The following is a 13,068-nucleotide window of genomic DNA, read 5'->3' on the forward strand; positions in this document are numbered from 1 at the left end:
TCAATGTCTATACATCTAATAGACAACTTGTATATGAAGTTCAAGGAGTTTAGGGCTCAATACGTCTACATTGAGGACAGGCTCAATACGTCTACATTGAGGACAGGCTCAGTACGTCTACATTGAGGACAGGCTCAGTACGTCTACATTGAGGACAGGCTCAGTACGTCTACATTGAGGACAGGCTCAGTACGTCTACATTGAGGACAGGCTCAGTACGTCTACATTGAGGACAGGCTCAGTACGTCTACATTGAGGACAGGCTCAGTACATCTACATTGAGGACAGGCTCAATACGTCTACATTGAGGACAGGCTCAGTACGTCTACATTGAGGACAGGCTCAATACGTCTACATTGAGGACAGGCTCAATACGTCTACATTGAGGACAGGCTCAATACGTCTACATTGAGGACAGGCTCAATACGTCTACATTGAGGACAGGCTCAATACGTCTACATTGAGGACAGGCTCAGTACGTCTACATTGAGGACAGGCTCAATACGTCTACATTGAGGACAGGCTCAATATATCTACATTGAGGACAGGCTCAGTACGTCTACATTGAGGACAGGCTCAGTACGTCTACATTGAGGACAGGCTCAGTACGTCTACATTGAGGACAGGCTCAATACGTCTACATTGAGGACAGGCTCAGTACATCTACATTGAGGACAGGCTCAGTACGTCTACATTGAGGACAGGCTCAATACGTCTACATTGAGGACAGGCTCAATACGTCTACATTGAGGACAGGCTCAATACGTCTACATTGAGGACAGGCTCAATACGTCTACATTGAGGACAGGCTCAGTACGTCTACATTGAGGACAGGCTCAGTACGTCTACATTGAGGACAGGCTCAGTACGTCTATATTGAGGACAGGCTCAGTACATCTATATTGAGGACAGGCTCAATATGTCTATATTGAGGACAGACTCAATATGTCTATATTGAGGACAGATTCAATATGTCTATATTGAGGACAGAGCCGGATACAGACTAAGAAAAATGAGTGAGTTCCAAAGATCAGATATTTCCTCATTACAAGCCTCATTATATCGGAGTTTAGGCTTCAGGGAACAATCCTCATTACATCCGAGTTTAGGATTCAGGAAACAGACTTCATTAAATCAGAGTTTAGGCTTCAGGGAACAGACCTCCTTATAGAGTCTTTAGGGAATAAGTCTCATTAAATTAGAGTTTAGGCTTCAGGGAACAGACCTCATTACAGTAGAGTCTTTAGGGAATAAGTCTCATTATATCAGAGTCTTGGCTTCAGAGAACAGACCTCATTACAGTAGAGTCTTTAGGGAATAAGTCTCATTATATCAGAGTCTTGGCTTCAGAGAACAGACCTCATTACAGTAGAGTATTTAGGGAATAAGCCTCATTAAATCAGAGTCTTGGCTTCAGACAACAGACCTCATTACAGTAGAGTCTTTAGGGAATAAGCCTCATTATATCAGAGTCTTGGCTTCAGAGAACAGACCTCATTACAGTAGAGTCTTTAGGGAATAAGCCTCATTATATCAGAGTCTTGGCTTCAGAGAACAGACCTCATTACAGTAGAGTCTTTAGGGAATAAGTCTCATTATATCAGAGTCTTGGCTTCAGAGAACAGACCTCATTACAGTAGAGACTTTAGGGAATAAGTCTCATTAAATCAGAGTCTTGGCTTCAGAGAACAGACCTCATTACAGTAGAGACTTTAGGGAATAAGTCTCATTAAATCAGAGTCTTGGCTTCAGACAACAGACCTCATTACAGTAGAGACTTTAGGGAATAAGTCTCATTATATCAGAGTCTTGGCTTCAGAGAACAGACCTCATTACAGTAGAGACTTTAGCGAATAAGTCTCATTATATCAGAGTCTTGGCTTCAGACAACAGACCTCATTACAGTAGAGACTTTAGGGAATAAGCCTCATTATATCAGAGTCTTGGCTTCAGAGAACAGACCTCATTACAGTAGAGACTTTAGGGAATAAGTCTCATTATATCAGAGTCTTGGCTTCAGAGAACAGACCTCATTACAGTAGAGTCTTTAGGGAATAAGTCTCATTAAATCAGAGTTTAGGCTTCAGAGAACAGACCTCATTACAGTAGAGTCTTTAGGGAATAAGTCTCATTATATCAGAGTCTTGGCTTCAGAGAACAGACCTCATTACAGTAGAGACTTTAGGGAATAAGTCTCATTATATCAGAGTTTAGGCTTCAGAGAACAGACCTCATTACAGTAGAGACTTTAGGGAATAAGCCTCATTATATCAGAGTCTTGGCTTCAGAGAACAGACCTCATTACAGTAGAGTCTTTAGGGAATAAGCCTCATTATATCAGAGTCTTGGCTTCAGAGAACAGACCTCATTACAGTAGAGACTTTAGCGAATAAGTCTCATTATATCAGAGTCTTGGCTTCAGACAACAGACCTCATTACAGTAGAGACTTTAGGGAATAAGTCTCATTATATCAGAGTTTAGGCTTCAGAGAACAGACCTCATTACAGTAGAGACTTTAGGGAATAAGCCTCATTATATCAGAGTCTTGGCTTCAGAGAACAGACCTCATTACAGTAGAGTATTTAGGGAATAAGCCTCATTATATCAGAGTCTTGGCTTCAGACAACAGACCTCATTACAGTAGAGTATTTAGGGAATAAGTCTCATTATATCAGAGTCTTGGCTTCAGAGAACATACCTCATTACAGTAGAGACTTTAGGGAATAAGCCTCATTATATCAGAGTTTAGGCTTCAGAGAACAAGTCTCATTTTTTTAAATATTTTTTTATTTGACTTTTATTTAACTTCTTATGGCTGGGGGGGGGGGGCAGTATTGAGTAGCTTGGATGAATAAGGTGCCCATAGTAAACTGCATGCTACTCAGGCCCAGAAGCTAAGATATGCATATTATTAGTAGATTTGGATCGAAAACACGGGATCGATATGACAGCCAGTGAAAGTGCAGGGCACCAAATTCAACAGAAATCTGATAATTCAAATTCCTCAAAGATTAAAGATAAACTTGTTAATCCCACCACAGTGGGTTATATTGTTGGGCCAGTATCCGAAAGGTTGCTTGATCGAACCCTGCTCCTGAACAAGGCCTTAACCCACTGTTCCCATGGCGTCATTGTAAATAAGAATTTGTTCTTAACTGACTTGCCTGGTTCTTGATGATCCGATAAATGGTTGATGTAGGTGCAATCTTACTGGCAGCAATATCCTTGCCCGTGAAGTCCTACACGTGTTTCCTTGCAGGTAACCATGGCTGACAGAGGAAGAACAATGATTCCAAGCACCACCCTCCTTTTGAAGCTTCCTGTCTGTTATTCGAACTCAATCAGCATGACTGAGTGATCTCTAGCCTTGTCCTCGTCAACACTCACACCTGTGTTAACGAGAGAATCACTGACATGATGTCAGCTGGTCCTTTTGTGGCACGGCTGAAATGTAGTGGGAATGTTTTTTGGGGATTCAGTTCATTTGCATGGCAAAGAGGGACTTTACAATTAATTGCAATTCATCTGATCACTCTTCATAACATTCTGGGGTATATGCAAATGTCCATCATACAAACTGAGGCAGCAGACTTTGTGAAAATTAATATTTGTGTCATTCTCAAAACGTTTGCCCACAACTGTACTTTACAGCTCTTTAAAGCTATCTCAAAATGTAACATAAGAGGCTGCAGTTAAGGCACTACATACAGGAATACATAATAAGAATAAGAGGATGGACAGATGAGAGAGGAGATACTGTGGGAGAGATACTGTAGGAGAGATGCAGGAAGGAGATGAGAGAGGAGATACTGTAGGAGAGATGCAGGAAGGAGATGAGAGAGGAGATACTGTAGGAGAGATGCAGGAAGGAGATGAGAGAGGAGATACTGTAGGAGAGATGCAGGAAGGAGATGAGAGAGGAGATACTGTAGGAGATATGCAGGAAGGAGATGAGAGAAGAGAACCTGTAGGAGATATGCAGGAAGGAGATGAGAGAGGAGAACCTGTAGGAGAGATGCAGGAAGGATTGCAGAGATGAGAGAGAGGTAGAGATACAGTGTGTCACCCCCCCTTGGCATTTTTCATATTTTGTTGCTTTACAATCTGGAATTAAACTGAATTTTTAGCAGGTTTGTATCATTTGATTTACACAATATGCCTACCACTTTCAAGATGCAAAATATGTTTTATTTGTGACACAAGCAAGAAATAAAACCCCCCCAAAACAAAGCTTGAGCGTAAATATTCATCTTTTGCAGCTGCAAGGTCTCTTTTAGTTTCACCTGACCTTCTTCCATATGTTTGGGGAGTCTCCCACAGTACCTTCTTCCATATGTTAGGGGAGTCTCCCACAGTACCTTCTTCCATATGTTTGGGGAGTCTCCCACAGTACCTTCTTCCATATGTTTGGGGAGTCTCCCACAGTACCTTCTTCCATATGTTTGGGGAGTCTCCCACAGTACCTTCTTCCATATGTTTGGGGAGTCTCCCACAGTACCTTCTTCCATATGTTTGGGGAGTCTCCCACAGTACCTTCTTCCATATGTTTGGGGAGTCTCCCACAGTACCTTCTTCCATATGTTTGGGGAGTCCCAGAGTACCAGAGTACCAGAGTACCAGTACTGAGTCCATGTGCAGGGATACAAGGTAGTTGAGGTAGATATGTACATATACAGTAGGGAGGGATAAGTGACTAGTCAACAGTATAGATAATGAACAGTAGCAGAGAGTATACTTTAGGTAGGGGTGAAGGATAGATAATAGACAGTAACAGCAGTATACTGTAGGTAGGGGTAAAGGATAGATAATAGACAGCAACAGCAGTATACTGTAGGTAGGGGTAAAGGATAGATCATAGACAGTAACAGCAGTATACTGTAGGTAGGGGTAAAGGATAGATAATAGACAGTAACAGCAGTATACTGTAGGTAGGGGTAAAGGATAGATCATAGACAGTAACAGCAGTATACTGTAGGTAGGGGTAAAGGATAGATAATAGACAGTAACAGCAGTATACTGTAGGTAGGGGTAAAGGATAGATCATAGACAGTAACAGCAGTATACTGTAGGTAGGGGTAAAGGATAGATAATAGACAGTAACAGCAGTATACTGTAGGTAGGGGGTAAAGTGACTAGGCAACAGGATAAATAATAGACAGTAACAGCAGTATACTGTAGGTAGGGGTAAAGGATAGATAATAGACAGTAACAGCAGTATACTGTAGGTAGGGGTAAAGGATAGATAATAGACAGTAACAGCAGTATACTGTAGGTAGGGGTAAAGGATAGATAATAGACAGTAACAGCAGTATACTGTAGGTAGGGGTAAAGGATAGATAATAGACAGTAACAGCAGTATACTGTAGTTAGGGGTAAAGGATAGATAATAGACAGTAACAGCAGTATACTGTAGGTAGGGGTAAAGGATAGATAATAGACAGTAACAGCAGTATACTGTAGGTAGGGGTAAAGGATAGATAATAGACAGTAACAGCAGTATACTGTAGGTAGGGGGTAAAGTGACTAGGCAACAGGATAAATAATAGACAGTAACAGCAGTATACTGTAGGTAGGGGTAAAGGATAGATAATAGACAGTAACAGCAGTATACTGTAGGTAGGGGTAAAGGATAGATAATAGACAGTAACAGCAGTATACTGTAGGTAGGGGTAAAGGATAGATAATAGACAGTAACAGCAGTATACTGTAGGTAGGGGTAAAGGATGGATAATAGACAGTAACAGCAGTATACTGTAGGTAGGGGTAAAGGATAGATAATAGACAGTAACAGCAGTATACTGTAGGTAGGGGTAAAGGATAGATAATAGACAGTAACAGCAGTATACTGTAGGTAGGGGTAAAGGATAGATAATAGACAGTAACAGCAGTAGACTGTAGGTGGGGGTAAAGTGACTAGACAACAGGATAGATAATAGACAGTAACAGCAGTATACTGTAGGTAGGGGTAAAGGATAGATAATAGACAGTAACAGCAGTATACTGTAGGTAGGGGTAAAGGATAGATAATAGACAGTAACAGCAGTATACTGTAGGTAGGGGTAAAGGATGGATAATAGACAGTAACAGCAGTATACTGTAGGTAGGGGTAAAGGATGGATAATAGACAGTAACAGCAGTATACTGTAGGTAGGGGTAAAGGATAGATAATAGACAGTAACAGCAGTATACTGTAGGTAGGGGTAAAGGATGGATAATAGACAGTAACAGCAGTATACTGTAGGTAGGGGTAAAGGATAGATAATAGACAGTAACAGCAGTACACTGTAGGTAGGGGTAAAGGATGGATAATAGACAGTAACAGCAGTATACTGTAGGTAGGGGTAAAGGATGGATAATAGACAGTAACAGTATGTAATGAGTCAAAGTAGTTGGTGCAAAAAGGGTCAATGCAGATAGTCCGGGTAGCTATTGGTTAATTATAACTATTTAACAATCTTGTGGCTTGGAGGTAGAAGCTGTTCAGGGTCCTGTTGGTTCTAGACTTGGTACATCGGTACTGCTTGCCGTGCGGTAGCAGAGAGAACAGTCTATGACTAGGGTGGCTGGAGTCTTTGACCATTTGTAGGGCCTTCCTCTGACACCACCTGGTATAGAGGTCCTGGACGGCAGGGAGCCAGTGATGTACTGGGCAGTACGCACCACCCTCTTTAGCATCTTGTGGTCGGATGCCAAGGGATTGCCTTACGGGCGGTGGGGCAGCAAGTCAAGATGCTCTCAATGATGCAGCTATATAACTTTTTGAGGATCTGAGGACCAACGGCAAATATTTTCAGCCTCCTAAAAGGGAAATCCTTGTTGTTGTTGTCTCTTCACTACTGTGTTGGTGTGTGGACCATGATAATTCCTTATTGATGTGTACAACGAGGAACTTGAAGCTCTCGACCTGCTCCAGTACAGCCCCATCGATGTGGACGATTGGGGCGTGCTCGGCCCTCTGTTTCCTGTAGTCCACGATCAGCTCTTTTGTCTTGCTGATGTTAAGGGAGAAGTTGTTTTCCTGGCACCAAACTGCCAGGTCTCTGACCTCCTCCCTATAGGCAATCTCATTGTTGTCGGTGATCAGGAATACCACCGTTGTGTCATCAGCAACCTTAATGATGCTGTAGGAGCCAAGTAGTTGTGGGTGAACAGATAGTACAGGAGGGGACTAAGCATGCACCCCTGAGGTGCCCCCGTGTTGAGGGTCAGATATTTTGTCTAGCAGATCATTCAGTTGGTATGTTGTCAAGGAGGGTGGTCAAGTGTGTTGAGTACCGGTATGGGGACAGGGACAGTGGAGGAAGCTAAACTGATGTCTTTCACTTGCACAGACACACACTCTCTCTCTGAGTAGTCACTCGCAGCTTCCAGAGCTATCCAGTTCTACGTCTGCCAGACCATTTTCTACTAGTTAGGATTTCCATCTACCCTGCCAAAATCCATTTGGGCTATGAGAGATTTTCTCCCACTCTCCACTTTATTTATTTCTCTCCCGCTCTCTCTTTCTCCCTCTCTCAACCCACATCCTCCTGAAAAGCAGAGTACTCTCTCGCTCATTGTCCCTCAGTTTCACTCTTCAACGTTCACTCTCTCTCCTCTCACCCTCACCCCGTCTCGCTCTCCTTCTTTCTCTCTCTGCTCCTCCCTCTCTCTCTCTTCCACTTTCTCACTCTCCCCAACCCCCTTCAAAGCAAAATTCATCCTCTCATTTATTTCATCGTCAAGTTGTTTTTTAGTGGGCCTCATCATTTAGTATTGAGCTGCAAAAACACTGTTCTTTGTGTTCTGACGTTTTGCCATAGACTTCCTAAAAGAGGCAGCTCGTGTGTGTGTGTGTGTGTGTGTGGCCGCCTTCACTTGCTAAGTGTTCATAACCGCTCTGCCAAAGTGGTGCTAAAAGACTGAAGGCTCTCTACAACATAACTACAAACACAGAGTTATCAGCAGAGATACAATGTAAAACAGTAGCCAGTAGGTTACATTTTACTTTAAAACAGCACAGAAGCCATCTCTGGATAGTACATTACTATAATTTTCACAGTAACTTTCCACCATCTTCCTGTATTTTACTGTAATATCAGAGAACTATACAGTACAATGCTGTAACAAAGCACTCAATTTGATGAGATCCAATGTGGTGATGTAATGAGCTCTACCTATTCTCTCCAGTAAGTCGTCAATGCGGGGCATGGGGTCATCAAACTGGGAGATGGAATTCACCTTACGGAAGTCCATGCAGACGCACAAAGACCCATCCTTCTTTGGGACAATGACAATAGGGCTGCTCCATTCACTTGAAGATGGCTCGACAACATCCATCTCTATCATGGTGTGGACCTCTTCCTTGAGGGCTACCACCAGCCTCTCAGGCACACGGTAAGGATGCTGGCGGACAGGGTTCTGGCCAGGTTTCAAACGAATGACGTGTTCCAGGACTTTGGTTCTTCCTGGTCTCTGACTGAAGAGGGCCGGATACTTGCCAAACAGCAGCTTCAGCTCATCTTGCTTGTTTTCTTCCAGGTGAGCCAGTATGACCTCTGCTCGTCCTTTCCATGCCTCTGTGACCCCATCTGACTCATCATCCTCTTCTTCTTCTACTCTGCGGACCAGAAAGGACTTTCCCTTGGATAGTTCCTCTTTCTCCTTGAGGTTCACATGATAGATTTGCTTCTTCTTACCCTTGTCCGGGTGCAGCACCTCGTAGGTCACCGGGTCCATCTTCCTCCCGATTCGGTACGGCCCTTTCCCCTGCGCAAGGAGCTTGCTGGTAGACGAGGGAAGGAGGAGCAGGACTTTCTGTCCTGGCTCAAACTCTCTGTGGCGAGCGTGCTGGTCAAACCCTCTCTTCTGAGCCTTCTGGGCTTGCTGAAGGTTTGCCCTAGCTTCCTCTCGGTACCGCTCCAACCTGTCTCGCATCGGGAGGACGTACTGGACAATCCCCTGTCCTGAGGTAGCTATTGGTGAACCTTCCCAGCACTTCTTCAGCAGGTCCAGTGGTCCCTGCACTGGTCACCCATAGAGGAGTTTGAATGGCGAGAAACCTGTAGATACCTGAGGCACCTCCCTGTAAGCAAAAAGCAGAAAGGGTAACCACGTATCCCACTCTTTACCAGTGTCAGCCACAAACTTCCTCAGCATGTTCTTGAGCGTTTGATTGAATCTCTCTACGAGCCCATCCGTTTGGGGATGGTAGGGAGTGGTCCTCAAGCCTTTAATGCCCAGCTGTTGCTGGAGTTGAACCATCAGTCGTGAGGTGAAGTTTGTCCCTTGGTCCGTCAGGATTTAATCTGGGATACCTACACAAGAGAAGAGCTGAACAAGAGCACTGATTATTTTTGGAGTGGTTATGGAATGGAGTGGGAAGGCTTCTGGGAACCGGGTGGCATAGTCACAGATCACCAATATATACTTGTAACCTGCGCTACTCTTCTCCAAGGGTCCAACAATGTTCGTTGCAATTCTCTTGAATCTGGTAGAGATAACTGGCAATGAACATAGAGGAGCCCGGTCAGACCTACGGACAGCACTGGTTTTCTGGCACGTGGGGCATGATTTGCAGTAGGTTTGTACATCAATATACATGGAGGGCCAAAAGAAATGGGAGCCTAAGATAGGTCTTATGTTGCCCTAGATGACCTGCCCATGGAACTGTATGTGCAAGGTTGAGAACAAGTGGTCTACAGGTAGATGGCACCACCAACTTCCTGCTATCTGCCTCTGACCCAAGGTAGAGTATGTGGTTGTCTACCGTGTAAATCCCCCCGCATGAAGATTTACTGACCCTAGTTAATTAAGGCCTTGTCAAACAAACATTTCAAGGTTGTGTCAGACTTCTGCAGTGTGGCAAAATTTTGCAGAACATCTCAGACACATCAGCAACAGGTACAGGTACACATGCTTCTCAAGACGCCGCTGGCGGCGTGACTTTCTGGGCCCTTTGGTTCAGAACTATCTGTCAGACTATCACACGTCAGGCAGAGGTTATAAACCAGCTTTGGCCTGGGCACGAGTGACAACTGAACATGACACCTGAACATCAGACTGGCAAACTGACAGCTCATAGAGCTGTCCCCCCACACTTCCCAACAGATCAGAGTGTACAGGCACATCCCTCCCCAAAATCACCTCAAAAGGTAGCTTCTCCATTACCCCAACTTTGAGGAGGTATTTCTGACCCTGAATCTCAACTGTGAGCTCAGCTGTGGGCTGCTGTGACTGGTCACCATGAACACATTGGATCAGTGTCTGATGACCGTAATCAATATAATTAACAGGTACATTACCTTTTCTGATCAACGACAGGGAACTACCGGTGTCAATGATTGCATTAACTTTTCCATTCACTTTTACAGGTACCAAGCCTGACCCTACACGAGTCGTTCTATTCTGAACACCATCCCCCTCTCTGGGTACATAACAGTAACCTGAGAGCTTGCAGTGGAAGCTTGGCTGCCATAAGCCCGTCCTTGGGCTCTTGCTCTCGGACCCAGGTTAGAATGTCATGTGGTAGAACTTGTAGAAGTTGCTCGAGGATGATGACCTCACCGATCTCGTCCTGTGTCTTCTCCTCCGGTCGAACCCATCGTCGGTAGAGACCCTTAAGGCGGTGGTACGTCTCTGTCGGCGTCTCACCCGATGGCGTCGATGCAGCTCTGAAGCGTTGACGGTAGGTCTCTGGGGAGATGTCGAACTTCACCAGCAGCGCTTCCTTCAAGCCCGTGTAGACGTTGGACAGCCCCTCATCCATTGCTGTGTAAGCCTCTAAGGCCTTGCCCGTGAGCAATGGGACAAGCCTGCAGGCCCACTCTACCTTCTGCCACTGCCACGTCTTGGCCATGCGCTCAAACCACAGCAGGTAGTTTTCAATGTCCTCTCCCTGCTGGTATGAGGGCATCTTTGGCTCCTTCCTCAGGAATGCTGGAAGATGGATGTTAAACACTGCTGGACTGGTCTCCTGGTGCTGGGGCTGGCCTCATTACTGCTTGGGGAAACTGCTGTGGATTTGAAATCCCTGCTGCGTCGAGCCTTTGTCGTCCTGGTGTCGGGCTCCTACATACTTAACCTCTTCTTCACCAGAAGATTCCATGGTATTCCACCCAGGTTCAACTTCAGGTACCTTTTCTAACAGTTGATGCTGCTGCTGAGAACGCAATCCTGTACGCATTCCTTTACCTCTCTTGTTGGAATTCACTGATTTGCGGAGCGCCATCCCACCACTGCCACCATATGTCACGTAGAGTAGGCCAGAAGACTATACTGGAAAACCTAACCTCTATCACGTAGAGTAGGCTATACTGGAAAACCTAACCTCTATCACGTAGAGTAGGCCAGAAGGCTATACTGGAAAACCTAACCTCTATCACGTAGAGTAGGCCAGAAGGCTGAACTGGAACACCTAACCTCTATCACGTAGAGTAGGCCAGAAGGCTATACTGGAAAACCTAACCTCTATTACGTAGAGTAGGCCAGAAGACTATACTGGAAAACCTAACCTCTATTACGTAAAGTAGGCCAGAAGGCTATACTGGAAAACCTAACCTCTATGAAAGTTAAAAGATGTTCTTCTCTGCAATAGTGTTTATTTACATAGTGATTCCCTGAACAAAAACAACAGTACTGCCATCAAAACATATACCTTATGGGACAGCTAAACACAATGCTGCCCCATTCACAGTACTGCCATCAAACATATACCTTATGGGACAGCTAAAAACAATGCTTCCCCATCAACAGTACTGCCATCAAACATATACCTTATTGGACAGCTAATGCTGCCCCATCAACAGTACTGCCATCACACATATACCTTATGGGACAGCTAAACACAATGCTGCCCCATTCACAGTACTGCCATCAAACATATACCTTATGGGACAGCTAAACAAAATGCTGCCCCATTCACAGCTCAATCCAAAATGCCTCCCCATGAACTGAAAGAGAGGCTCCTTTTGTAGGGCTAGCCCCTCCCCGCAGATCAATTAACACTAATTAGTTAAGCAATTACCTCGTCAAACCTACATTTTCCATTAACTAAACATAAAGTATATACCTTGCAACATGTTTATGAAACAATATCACAACATAACATTTACAAAATGACATCACTACTGACAGTGTCTTTCAATATGCCCATTTACATGAATGAACCATTCGGGACAGGCACTACAAAGTCAGCCCAATTCCCTTATCTCGGGTCCTTATCCAGCATACCCGGAAGCTACAGAGATATAGAGAGAAGAACAGAACAAACAAACAACGCGCTCATCCACAACATAGATAAGTGTAATACATATTGCTTATATTAAATATGAACACTGACAAGAAGTTAATTTGTGTGTCGATCCACATTGTTAACTTATCTGATAACGGAGCAGGGAGGAGTGATGAATGACTTCTACGTCACACAGGGCAAGGAGATTGAGGTTGTAACCTCATATAAATATCTTGGAATTTTAATTGATGACAGCCTCTTTTATATTGCATATTCAACAACTTACAAAAAAATTGAAGCTGAAATTGGGATTTTATTTTAGGAATAAGGCCTGTTTTTCTTTTGAAGCCAGAAGGAGGCTAGTATCAGCTACATTTATGCCTTTACTAGACTATGGGGATATTTTATATATGAATGCTTCCGCTCAGTGTTTGTGATCAATTGACACTCTTTACCATGGCACTTTGAGATTTATTTTAAAACCCTTATGCACCACTGCACTTTGTATACCAGGGTTGGCTGGCCTTCTCTAGTCACTCGTAGGTACCCATGTGGTGGGTACTCTCTTCGTTCGCTGGACTTTATCCTGCTAACTGTTCCAAATGTCCGAACTGAATTTGGTAAAAGGGCTTTTATGTACTCTGCGCCATCGTCTTGGAACACCTTACAAAATACTTTTAAACTGGAAGATCTTGTCCCGATTGGTGTTTTTAATTCACTGATGAAGGATTTTGAGGCTGATTCCCTGACCTGTCAATGTTTTTAATTTGCTGTTTTATACTCTTGTTAATTCAATGGTTTTTACTAGATGTTGTCTGTCTGCAATTTTTTTGTAATGACTTGGTGCTGCCTATTT

The sequence above is a fragment of the Oncorhynchus mykiss genome, chromosome 10, assembly GCF_057628025.1.
Source record: "Oncorhynchus mykiss isolate SJ-2025 chromosome 10, ASM5762802v1, whole genome shotgun sequence".
Taxonomy (NCBI): Eukaryota; Metazoa; Chordata; class Actinopteri; order Salmoniformes; family Salmonidae; genus Oncorhynchus; species Oncorhynchus mykiss.